General features: G+C 38.4%; 1 long non-coding RNA gene across 1 annotated transcript; it reads right to left on the bottom strand.

Annotated features, from left to right (window-relative positions):
- Nucleotides 1-311: 311 nt before the first annotated feature.
- LOC103457406 (uncharacterized) lies at nucleotides 312-2,134 on the bottom strand. Its single transcript, XR_532434.2, has 2 exons — nucleotides 1,830-2,134; nucleotides 312-785 (listed from the first exon to the last, which is right to left on the bottom strand). It is a non-coding gene; the product is annotated as an uncharacterized LOC103457406 (long non-coding RNA).
- Nucleotides 2,135-12,325: the final 10,191 nt, after the last annotated feature.

The following is a 12,325-nucleotide window of genomic DNA, read 5'->3' as shown; positions in this document are numbered from 1 at the left end:
CTATTTGCCTGACTAATCTGGGGCCAGCATGAAATAGCGAGAAAAAGTTGAAATAATCTGCCCCTTTATTTGCGATAACATAAACAGTGGAGTTGTTTTAAAGCATGCTAACATTGAATATTGGGTCAGGGGAGGGGGACAGAAAGAGGTAGTTTACATTCTCACTGGAGTAGTCTTGATAACAGGCCAGAGGGAATATAAGCCCCTTTAAATGTGTGCATTAGTGTAATTTATTGGGCTTCCCCTTTCAGCCCTGCTCTTGCTCCAGCTCCTTTTTTTTTATAAACAAAAGACAGGCCAAGGTTCCAGAATGGATGGGAGAGAAAAATCATTCATAGTTGATAATCACATAAAACAACAGCGTATTTGCTGCCTAATAAGCAGAAAATGTTCCATTTGGCCTCCTCCCTTCAATCAGGATTGGGTGACTCCTCCAAGAGGACCCAACGTGATTTAAACCCCCGTTTCGAGAAAGCTTTGGTTTTGGAGTGGGTACTACGAGATCCAGGGAGGTTGGGTTAAGGCCAGGGATTTCATAACTCTTGGTGTACGTCTGGAAGTCATCCACTCATTCTGATTTTTAACCAAGTTATGTCCGAGCAGAATGACCCTGGGAATTAATGAGGTTCTGGTTGTTGGTTCCAGCGCTGCGAGGTCAAGTAAATCATGCTCTAAGGCTCCGGTCCTCCCTTCGCTGCTTCTTCGCTCTTCCCAGCGCTACATCCTGTGATAACGGAAAGACAAGGCGGCCTGAGAAACACCAGCTCATCGTCACTCGTGTCCATCTGCAAAAAAAAACATATTTCAGGACAGAAGTGCCAACTGGCCGTAAAGTCAGCTTTTAGTGGAGACTGGAAGCTGATGGGTTGGAGGCTATGCAGTTTTTCACTTTTCATGTCACAGCTCCGTTCTTTTTCTCACTCAAATTTCCGTTGTTTTATTCGCTTTTATCAGACTTTTCCATATTTTCCACTCTTTGTAGGAACTTGGCATTTAGCTCCGCAGAGTAGTATTTTAAAAATCGAAACCTTTTTTTTTTTTTTTAAGCGTTTTACTTGATTTAGCAGAGCCACTTCCCTTTGAATAAAACGTGCCATGGAGGACATTAACACGGGGGGAAAAGCTGACTTCATTTGACATAATACCGTGAAACCTAATAGAGTAACACCTCAGTAACGAGCGTTGCAAATCAGTCATCTCTTTTAACGCAGAAAAATAATTTGTCTTTTCATTTAGTAGCTGTTAAAATGCCATAATTTTTACACATGTGTTTAGTGTTTCATTTTTAAGAGGGAAAAGGGTGACAACATTTTCAAACATGCATGAAACTGGAGCGCAGTTCAGCGCTCATGGAACACAGCAGAGAAAGGCTGCCAAGTCTTGCTCGGCTGTGTTTTCTGTCCTACTGTTAGCAACAGGCAGCATTTATCACCTAATTAATTCCCCTGTCTGTGTAAAAAAAAAAAAAAAAAAGATTTTCCTTTTGCTCATGCAACCTGATTTCTTTTTTTTTTTTTTTTGTTACAGAGGTTGTTTACTAAAGAGCTGATCTAAAATCCAAACCTCTGCATCTTTTCTGCATCTGCCAACAGGATTGTGTGTTTGTGGCGTCTTGTGGCTGGGTTCGCTGTTTTATGTAATCTTATCCTCATGAATTGAAAAGTAAAGAAATATCAATTCAAAAATAAGGATCTGCTCAAAAAAAATCTGAATTGAAAGGGAAACAATGACTCTAGATGCTTTATTTTCAACTAGTGTTGGGCGATATGGTAAAAAAAAAAAAAAAATGCATCCTGATATAAAATCAGTCGATATTAATAGTTGTTTACCTTTCCTGTTTCATTCATAATTTCTTCTCAAGCTGTTTTACTCATTTTCTCCCTTCACTCCACACCATTGTTTTGTATTTTTAAGTAGTTATGAGACACAGTGGTGAAACCTGGGCAAGTTCACAGGTTGTTGCTAGGTAACCAAGGAATGAGTGAGTTGCTAGGTAACCAAAGAATGAATTAACTGAGGACACCAACCTTAGCTAGCCGTGAAAGGTTGAGCAGCTAAAGCCTTTCCTCTGCCTACATCCCCCAAAATGCTGTGCGACTCTGGACCAGACTTTTTAATACTCTGTCACAAGGTTTCTGGTGGCATCATGCAATTGGGATGTTCTGGACAATAAAATATATATATATATATATATATATATATATATATTTTTTTTTTTTTTTTTTTTTTCATAGTTTGTCTGTTGACAAAAATGCCAGAAATTGTATTTACAGGGTTTTTCGTTTGACATTCAGTATCCCCTAAATACCTTGATCAATTTGTATTTGTTTTTGTTCTAAAGCCTTGTTAACGATAAGACTTATGACATAATCTAAATTGTATTTTAAAAGCTTCAGAAAAATCTCACACAAAGTCAAAGACGATGCTTTACGACTATTTTCAAAGGCAAAGAAGCCCTCCTTGTGTCAAGAACATTAAATGTCAGGTGTAAATTCAGTGGCACTTTAAGTTTATCACGAGAATCACTGATACAGTTTCAGACGGAGAAAGAAAACTCCCATCCTGACCATTTCAGAGGCAAAGTTAACCCACAAATTCTTTTCACTGCCTATTACTTCACGTTGTTTATAGGATTATTCTTCCAGTAACTGTTAACCTAATATATAAATTAGACCAGGGCGAGAACTCAGAATAAATCTGGCCTGTCTGCGATTATGGCCTTTGCATACTTGAGGGTCTGCTAAAACAAACGAAGCACTGATGTCAGAAGTCCGAGCTGAGGAGAAACAGCCTCCAAACTCTTGGCTGATGGTTCCAGACAAGCACCTTGATGGGTGTAATTACTGTCATGTCCCAGAAGAGATGAGAGACACCAGAGGTCCAAATAAAACCTAAAACGGTTTTGATATGATGGATTTCTCTTGGTAATGTTTAAAAATTCCTCGAGCTGTCTGTCTGCAGTCTGGAAGATGCATTTAACGCTGCGGCCTTTTGTATCGGCAAGCAAAACTTTAAGACGACTTAAATCAAGATTCAAAGTTTGCGAGCGGCCACAACAGCTGCCTGTTTGATTCTTCAGCTAGAACACAGACTGGTTTCAGTAAATGTCAGCTATGTGTTTACATTCTGCCTAATGCACTCAGATGACACTGAATCTAAACACATTCACACAGAGACTCTCTGCTGCTTCGCTTTACTGGCACAAATAGGTCCATCTTTATGAGGTCAGCTGTCTGTATGAAGGAGTTTCTCACTGGTTAGCATATATAAGCACTCACTGAATGAGTCAACACAGATCTGGATTATGTTGAGTTTTAGTGGAAGGAATTTTTATTGTTTAAGCGTTTAACTGTGGCGGTATGAGGAAAAAGTAAAAGGACACTAGGATCCGGCTTGAATTAGGTGAATGTGTTTAATTAAGAAATTAAAATACATTGTGGGTAAAACAAAACAAACAAAAAAAACAAGTAAAGTTGAAAATGTCTGAGTCTGCAACAAGATTTGTAATCTGTCAAAATGACAGATGGCCATCAGATTTTTTTTTTACACTTTAAAAAAAAAGGAAACTTGTCAAAGACGGAAAACATTTGGCTATTTAATATGTGATAGTGCAATAAAGGATTTTACATTAAATAAAGAAAATTATGGACAATCCCGACTGTCGTCCTTATGAGCCCGTAATAGAAAAAACAAAGTTTTCAGTCAGAGGCTTCTTCAAATTTGTTGTAACGCAGACAACTATAGGAGATCTTTCCTCCCCATAACCATCACCATCTGCCATAACTCTTTAATTAAATTAATGTCCCAGTATTTTGGAACTGAATTGAATTGATACAAAACTGTATCATCTGCATAAGGGCAAAATGTGCAATTTTACAACATTGTCAATAATATAAATTTCAATAATTCTAAGAGCTGAGAGACACTATTAACCGCAAAGTATTTACTCACATTGGAAATACACATTGTGTTTTGTATAAAACTAATTACATAACCAACAATGAGTATAATCGGAGGTGCGAATTGCTGATAGCCGTCTTGCAGACAACAATTGAAAAAGTTTATTGAAAATACAAGGAGCTTGGAAAAGGAAAGAAAACGTGGCTGGCAGAACCTTGGTGAATGTCCCTCTAATCCTTTTAAACCTTGTGTTTACATTGTACACACATTTTAAAAAAGCATAAAGACCATAAAGAGAAAAGACTGAAATGAGTTCTCACCACAGTTTCCCCTCTTTAGCAGCTCTGATGCTGCAATAACACGAAAAGTGTCAAAACATGACAGCACTAAAAAGAAAGGGCTAAACTGTATTTTCAGCTTGTCAAAGCTAGTTGAACTGTAAAACAATTACAAAATGTCAGAAACACATCTGGTATAAGTGTTGTAGTGAAAGTGACTTGCGCAATCCTTGGAATACCAGATGGATAAGGCAGGTAATCTACTCATCATAACTTGAAAAGAGGAGAGAGAGGCGTCCCATCAGCCGTGTTTAAACCACAGGTATGATTTACGGAGCAGAAGCTGGTTGGCTGCATAAAATTAATAATAGGAAATGCAAAAGTAGCCGACTGACTTGTCCAAAATACACTTTCTCTGGCTTTTCAGACCCCTGGAAAACCTGGGTGGCCGTAGCCGGGCTTCCTCTGGTTTCTGATGTCAATGTCATTGCTGGTAGCTGGTATGACAGGAGCTTTACCACAAGTGTGGTTTGGGTCAAACAACCGGACCGATCTGTGATAGCAGAGACAGCTCCATGTTTTTATTCAGAGAACAATTTTACTCTGCTTTTATTCTTGGCATTTTTATCCCGCAGTGGCGTCGGCTGCTGCAGAGAGGGAAAGAATGAAGGGAAGGATGAAACTTTTCAAATTCGATTGTTTTTAAGTACTTCACTTTTCCAGAAATCACAAACCACACAGTGTATTATGGTTAGTGGATGTTTTGAATTACTTCAGCTACTTAATGGTTCCTCCTTATCCAGCCCACAGAACTGTTTCATAGTGGTTTTAAAACTTTGCTCAAGTCATTGGGTTGGCTGTTGGGCAATTGGCTCTACAAACCTTACTGTTAGAACTTGTAGGTTATTGATAAAATGTTAAAGCTTCTTAGTGTAACATAACTATATATAAAAGATTGGCTGGTAATAAACGCAAAGTATCCTGAAAATGAAACTTTCCTTTCCATGCTTTTGTTGCAAGTGCAGTTTAAGTGAAGCCAAACCTGCTGATCTGACTCTCCTATCTCTCTTTTTTTTCATGTTGGCACTTTTTGTAAACTCCTGTTTTCTGACATAACAGATGCTCTGAGGTCCATTTCCCTATTCAGTCTATTGAAAGAGGCAAGTGGAGATGTGTGGAACATTTTGCAAATCTTGTGTCACCAAATCCACCACAAGCAGGATGAATGCGTTTATTTCGCCAGCAGGATATCCCTTCAGACATGCTCAGTGTACGTCGGTGAGGCGGATAACAGAGGGGACATTATTTTAGCTCGGCAGCCCAGGAAGGTGATAAAAAGCTCCCAGATTCTCCCACAGGGGTGTAGGCGAACACACACCCAGTCATGTTGATGCAACATTTCATCTCGCCAACTGCAAGAGGCTTCTCTGGCATTAAATTGTGATCCAGTGCAATGACCAGCCAAACTAGAGGGTAAAGGAAAAATAATTCTTTGGACCCAGCAATCAGTATAGATCAGTTTATAATACTAAAAATGTTACTGGTAAATAATTTGGAAGATAAAAGCATATGTTTCAAGATTTAAGACATGATATAGCCCAATTCAGATTCAATTTTAAAAAGAAATACAAACTTTTTAACAGAAATTAGGTTCAAGATGAGGAGCAATTTGCTTCATGGTAATATGGCAAACTGCCCAGGGTAACAGAGGCCTGTCGGGTGGCAGGAGTGGTTGAACACAAAAATATATTCCAGCTGTGCCCTAAACTCATTTTCTATTGCTTATACACAGTGCACTGCAGTCTGTAAAAAATGTGCAATGTAAGAAACTATAGTTAGCCAACGACACCGCAGTTAGCATCTAATTCATAGCTTCCTATTCTATGCTAACTTAAAGCCACGGTTTATTATGAGATGAGGACAAAACACTAAAAATGTTTCAAAATATAGCAGAACTCATGGTGAACTATATAATCAACTTAAAAACAGTTCAAGCGAATGTATGACTAGTTTTTTTTTTTTTTTTTTTTTTAAGTTTTACATTAAATTAAACCCTTAGCCACTGAAAATGCAAAAACAAAAATCGTCACCACAGACTTCTTATCAAATATGATATTTCTGTAGAATATTTAGCTAGTTTTGAAATACCTGTAATTTAAAAATAACCATTTGCAGAGGACAGGAGTTAAGTTTTTGCCATCTTGCTAACATTTATTACTGTGTAGCAGAACTATTTATATGCTGCCGCTTATCTAATTAGCAATAAAAATTGCGTTCCATATTCAATGTTGTTTTTTCCCCCAATTCATTTCATCTGACATAAAACTGAAAATACATCAGTCAAAAATACACCAACATGTGCTGTACCTTATGTATGCTAACATCAATTCTGGAGTTACAGACTATCTGAAACTGAGTCTTATTTGGTCAACTTTAACAATTATGTACCAAGAAGTGTGCCAGATGTTTCATCTAGACATAAAAAAACAGGTTAATAATTACTATATATCAGGCAGATGATGTAGATGACTATTAAAATAAACAAAAAACAGCTACATCATATGTGTATCTGCACTTATCCCAAAATATTATTTGAAGTTAATAGACAAATGAGCGGTCCAGAAGAGTCTTGGATAGACACTATTATTGGATTTTAGCTAAGCAACTTGTGGTCTACAGGATCAGAAACTGTGCGTCATTCTCGTGTGTCAGAGTGGGCTCTGAAAGTCTGAACATTTCAGAAATGCTAACGTGCCACTGGCAACAAGACAAGCTCCATTGTCTGTCGTGCTTGGTGATTAAAATGAATGATTCCTGTTATGACTGTCCGACCCGTTTTACTTCCCGTCTGTCCACTAACAACGTTGAAAACTTTGACAGCGAGGCGAGGAGACTTTCTCAGTGTTGGATGAGTTCAGTTGTGCAAAAGACAAAGTCTGCTTTTTTTTATTATTACTTTGTGTTAAATAATATACCTTTTTAGGACCTATTACGGTGTGAGTTCCTCTTCAAACCTGCCCGTTGGAAGCATTTTATGATTTTGTTTGGGTGTTATTGTGGTTTGGTTCATTTGAAAGTTCCCATGCTGCTTAAGTACTTGCAGCTATAAATGAGCCGTTTTGTTATCCAAGAAACAAACACGAACATCACAGATGTTTTGTGTTCTTAGAAAAAAAAAAGAAGAAAGAAACAAGTGCCGTCATTATCATGGAAAGGTGTTTCATAACACTGGTCACTGTTAGCCAGCCACCGTTCCCAAGCACATTGCATTATGTGAGTCCTCACTGTGTCAGCTCCCTATATCTGTACCTTAAACTGTAAACACTCCTGCAAAAAAGTACCAAGCACAAGTTATCTTTCATCAGAGTCTGCTATGAGGATTTTGTTTACTCATTGCGGTTCTTTACCAGCCTGAATGAAACTTGAAACCGGTGCCGTTTCTGGCTATTTAAAATAAGTTACTGTAGAAACAGCACAGTTAATATGCTAACATTTTGCAAACAGGACCTCTCTTTTATTCCCAAAACTCACATCACTTGTTTAATAAAACTGCTCCTGATTTTACGGAAGGCGGTGGAACATGAGACTTCTTTATGGCTCTGAAATCATTTCACAAGCTCTGGTTAGTTCTGGCATAATATCATGAAGCTCTGAGTAAGCGCCGTGAAATAAATCTGAAAAACATCGATTTTGCCTGTGAAATTTGAGATTGTGTTCCAATCATTAAAAAAATGAGCATGCTATTAATGCTGTTCACTGTCTCAAATAATTTTGAGACTTTGTGTTCTTTGAAAAAGGTGTTTGTTAGCTCACTTTGATCTGAGTGAATGTAATCCAAACACCTTATAGTTACAGCGACGGTAGTCATATCTATACGGGTCCCTGAACAGCTCGGTGACTTTAAATATAAAAATAAATATTTAAAAGTGACCTGATATGCTCAGCATGGCCCATAGGGTACTTGTACGTGCAATGCTAAATATGTTCATTACCTTTTTTGCACTAAATCCTTCTTAGATAATGAGATTTCTTTTTATCTGCCTCTTTCAGAACTAGCTACATTGGGGTAACTTGTCAATTTAAGTTCAAAGAAGCTACTGCTGGCCACGACTCCAAACTCAAAGTTTAGACTTGCACATGCAAACAGATGCACGATTATACAACCATACAGTTTTGAAAAGCAGAAGTGGAGCCTCCTGCACAACCAACAAGAATGCCTTGGTGAGTCAACGACAAAACACATCTTTTCCAGCAGCCATTGTACAGCACATACAGTGGTACAACCAGTTGACCAAATTTCTTGGAGATTGAGTTGCCAGGTGAGGGGCTGGGCTTCACTGGGGTTGCCAGGTGAGGGGCAGTGTCTGCTGATTTGTGACGTTACATTCCAGAGGTTTTTGAAACAGTTCATTTTCCAGGCAACAAAAAACATGTGGATGTTGCCAAAAACCAGCTGGGTAGTTCTTTTAAGTGCTTTGGCTGTTTGTAGAGGCAGTAGAGACTCAAATGGAAGAACAAAAACCTGTAAAATGTGGGAAAAAAAGTGCCCTTTTTTTAATCTTAAAGCCAGACGAAGACAAAAATGTCTCTTTTTAACAATTATTTCACAGTGAAACTTTTTTTAAATTACAGTTTGCAAAACAATGTTTTTTTTTAACAACTAGATTAGGTGTTTTTCAGTTGTCAAACATTCTCAAGCAAGACTAAAGTAAACCAAAAGAAGCATTTCATAGGTATTTTTCTGTTAATTTTGTTATTAAATATAACTTATGTCACAGAAGCTTAACGTCCAAAAAATGAAGGATGTTTATACTGTTATATACTGTACAGTGTTTGTTTTTCTTTCTAATGATTTTAAGGTTGATGAAAATGACTCATAAATAGCTTGGTGTCAACTGTGGCAAATCTACAGAGTTACGCAAATACCAAAACTGTAAGTGACAGATAAGCTGTCCTAGAACAGTGAGCGTGTATGTGTGTGTGTGTGTGTGTGTGTGTGTGTGTGTGTGTGTGTGCGTGTGTGTGTGTGTGTGTGTGTGTGTGCGTGTGTGTGTGTGTGTGTGTGTGTGTGTGTGTATGTGCGTTAGACTTACACTGAAAGGGGAAATGAGGTTGTCATAATACATTAAGTTTTAAGCAATGCCCTTCTTGAAATAGTAAGCAATTTTTTTAGCAAATTTGCAACTTCCCAAGACCTCCTACTGTCTTCTGTTGCACTGATAGCTAACAGAGGCAGCATGTCAAATTAGCTCTTAGGGCCCTTTTAGACTTTGCATAAACAAAAATGTCTCTTTGATCAAGATAAAGAAACAGCAATTTATGTGGAATGATTCAGTCCTGATTTTGATAGCCAGCAACTGTGTATCAAAATCGATTTGACGATCCCACGTTTAAACAACGAAGTATATTGTTTCAGCATTCCATCCTAAAATATCCCTGGTGGTGGTGATTTCAGGTGCCGAGCGTGTGGAGAACGGGGGGCAATGAAGTGAGGAGGAAGATATATGAGCAGTTCTGTGGTAAAAAGAAGGGGCCTGGCTCTTTGCCACACACTTGGTACACCCCACTGATGCTCAGCCAGCAGCAGACCCGCACCGAGCCAAATTTATGGGTAGACGTTTAGCTCGTTTCTGCCACTCTGCAGGGCAGAAAGAATAACACTGGGCCTCTTCGGGACTGCTGATAGTTCCCCTCAAAATATCCAGCCTGGCTGCACATCACAGGCAGAGCTGAGGGTTAGCTAAAAAAATGTTTAAAAAAGTCTGAAAACTCTCCTCTTCAAAGTCATGTGGGCCAACTTTTACTTTTATCATCAGTTTTAAAGAGTTTTCAGCTTGGTTGCTATGGTTATGTCATGCTTATTCCTCAAAATAATTGTCACAGGTTTCTTCTTTCCATCAACGTCTGCAGAACAAGCGTTAACGCTTTCATAAGAGCTTATTAAACTTTTGTCAATCTTTCTTTGTCTCACTTTTGCAGCCTGTGATGGTGATGATATTAAAACAGGAAACAGTCTCAATGTGTCATTATCAGAATGAGGAAGTAAAGATGCTGCGGTATCAATATAGTTTTCTGAAGAAATTATGAGTTATAACCAACTAATGACCTTAAAAGTGATCCTGTTTAAGCACTCACACCGGAAGGCACTGAGGATAAAGAAAAACTTTAAAAATTGTGAAACCCAGCTAGTCACAGGCTACCGTTTTCCTCTGCAATAGGCATGTGTTTTTTTATTATTTGGTGTGAAATTGCATATAGTGTAAAAATGGGGAAGTGCCGTTTTTATTTTCCTGTTACATGAATCTTGGAACCGGCTGCCTTCCAGCTGCTCCTGCAGAGCAACCCCCGAAAGTAGTTTCACTTCTCTTTGGCTCAGGTTTTTTCGTTTAAGTTGCAAAATACCTACTGAGCTCGTTGAAACAATCACTTTCTCCCAAACCACACGTTACTCTAGCTGGACGTCAAATCACAGACAATAGATATCTGGCTCCGTTACATGCAGAGAACTGACTGCAGCGCGGCTGCACTTTTATTAAACCGGTGTTTATACAGGGCTTTACCGTATAATTACCTGTAAATGCCAAAGTGGAAATCCTCAATTACTGTCACTGTACCTCGAATGCATTAAAGGGGAAACAGTTTTGCAAAGCATTTACCGGTACTTGTTTCCATTCACCAGATTGAACAATTATCGTGTTGGTTTGTAATGTCTATCCTGAGATTTTCGTGAGTTGGTGTTTTTCTTTTCACCCATGATGGATATTACCAATCAAACTAACTATCTAGATAATTCCTACATTTTCTGTTAATTGTCCTGCCCTCAGGCATGTTTGCTTAGCCATGTAAAGTGCTTGTTGGGTTGTCTAGCAGAGTTTAAATCCCTTTTCTCCTACCATAATCTCTTTGGATTCAAAGGAGTTAGATTTGACAATTTGTGTAACTTCCCGATAATTAAGTGCTCTTTAGCTGCCAGGCTGGATGAATCTGAAGTTATTTTGATGAGACCAGACATAAAAACGTCTGTCTGTCTGTAAAGGATGTTTTCTAATCCAGAACTCGGGGTCAGACCTTAGGAGAGCATGCTCATTTTTACCTACTAAATAAATTAGCGAAAATCTCCATGCTAGTTAGCCGAACGTCATGTTTGTCTCTCCTTAACAGAGATTTATAGGGACTTTTAAAACTTTAACAAACAGCTCTGCAGTGCATTGACAAGTTTCAAATGGTGCTATTACTCAAACTGAGCTTCCTGTTTTGCAGCCTCATTGTTTCAGGTGTTAGTGTTTAAACAGTCATGCAGCTGTTCATGTTTACATTAACTGGTTTTAACTAGTTTGTTTCACTCATTGAATGAAGGCCAGTTAATTTCTTGCCCTGTTAGTTAGTTATCCTTCAAGGCTCAGATGGGAAATTTTCAAATCTTGCCACAGATTTTGAGAAGGGTTTAGATCTGGATTTACTGAAGTAATCAAGCAGATCTAAATATACACTGATCTAAACTGTTCCACTGCTGATCTGGCTGCATGTTTAGGGTTGTTGCCCTCCTGAGAGTTGAGCCTTTCAGGAGGGCATTAAACTGGTCTCAGGTTTAGTGCAGCCTGTAACGGCTTTTCTTTCTGGACGGCCTTCTATTTAGCTCCGTTCATCTTTCCACCAACTAGGACCAGCTTCGATGTTTCTGCTTAAGTAAAGCATTCCTGCAGCCTTATGCTGCCACCACTATGTATTATTATGTTGATGATGTGTTCAGGCACATGTGCAGGCTAGGTTTTCGTCCAGATAGTGCTTTCCATGGAGGTCGGAAAGTTAAATTTTTTACCAGAGCACCAGTTAAATCTTTGTTGTATGCCATTCTTACTTTCAAGAACGGTTTCCTATTGCCACTTCTTCGCAAAGGAAAAAGTAATAGATTTGCAACTCTGCAGCTCCTCCAGAGTTAGCATATGTGTTTGGAAGAGTCCTGAATTGTTCAAATCCTTGGATATTGATTCATAAATTAACCTTGATAAAAAAAATAAAAAAAAACCATCTGCAAAATTGCATTCCTTCTGTGTTCCTTGCTATTTATAACGGTCCTTGTACACAAATGTTCTCTAATGCTCCCTCACAGACACATTATTTACTAATTAGGTGATGCCTCAGCGCAG

This window comes from Poecilia reticulata, chromosome 21, assembly GCF_904066995.2.
Source record: "Poecilia reticulata chromosome 21, P_reticulata-male-v2, whole genome shotgun sequence".
Taxonomy (NCBI): domain Eukaryota; kingdom Metazoa; phylum Chordata; class Actinopteri; order Cyprinodontiformes; family Poeciliidae; genus Poecilia; species Poecilia reticulata.
This window is presented reverse-complemented; position numbering and strand designations above follow the sequence as displayed.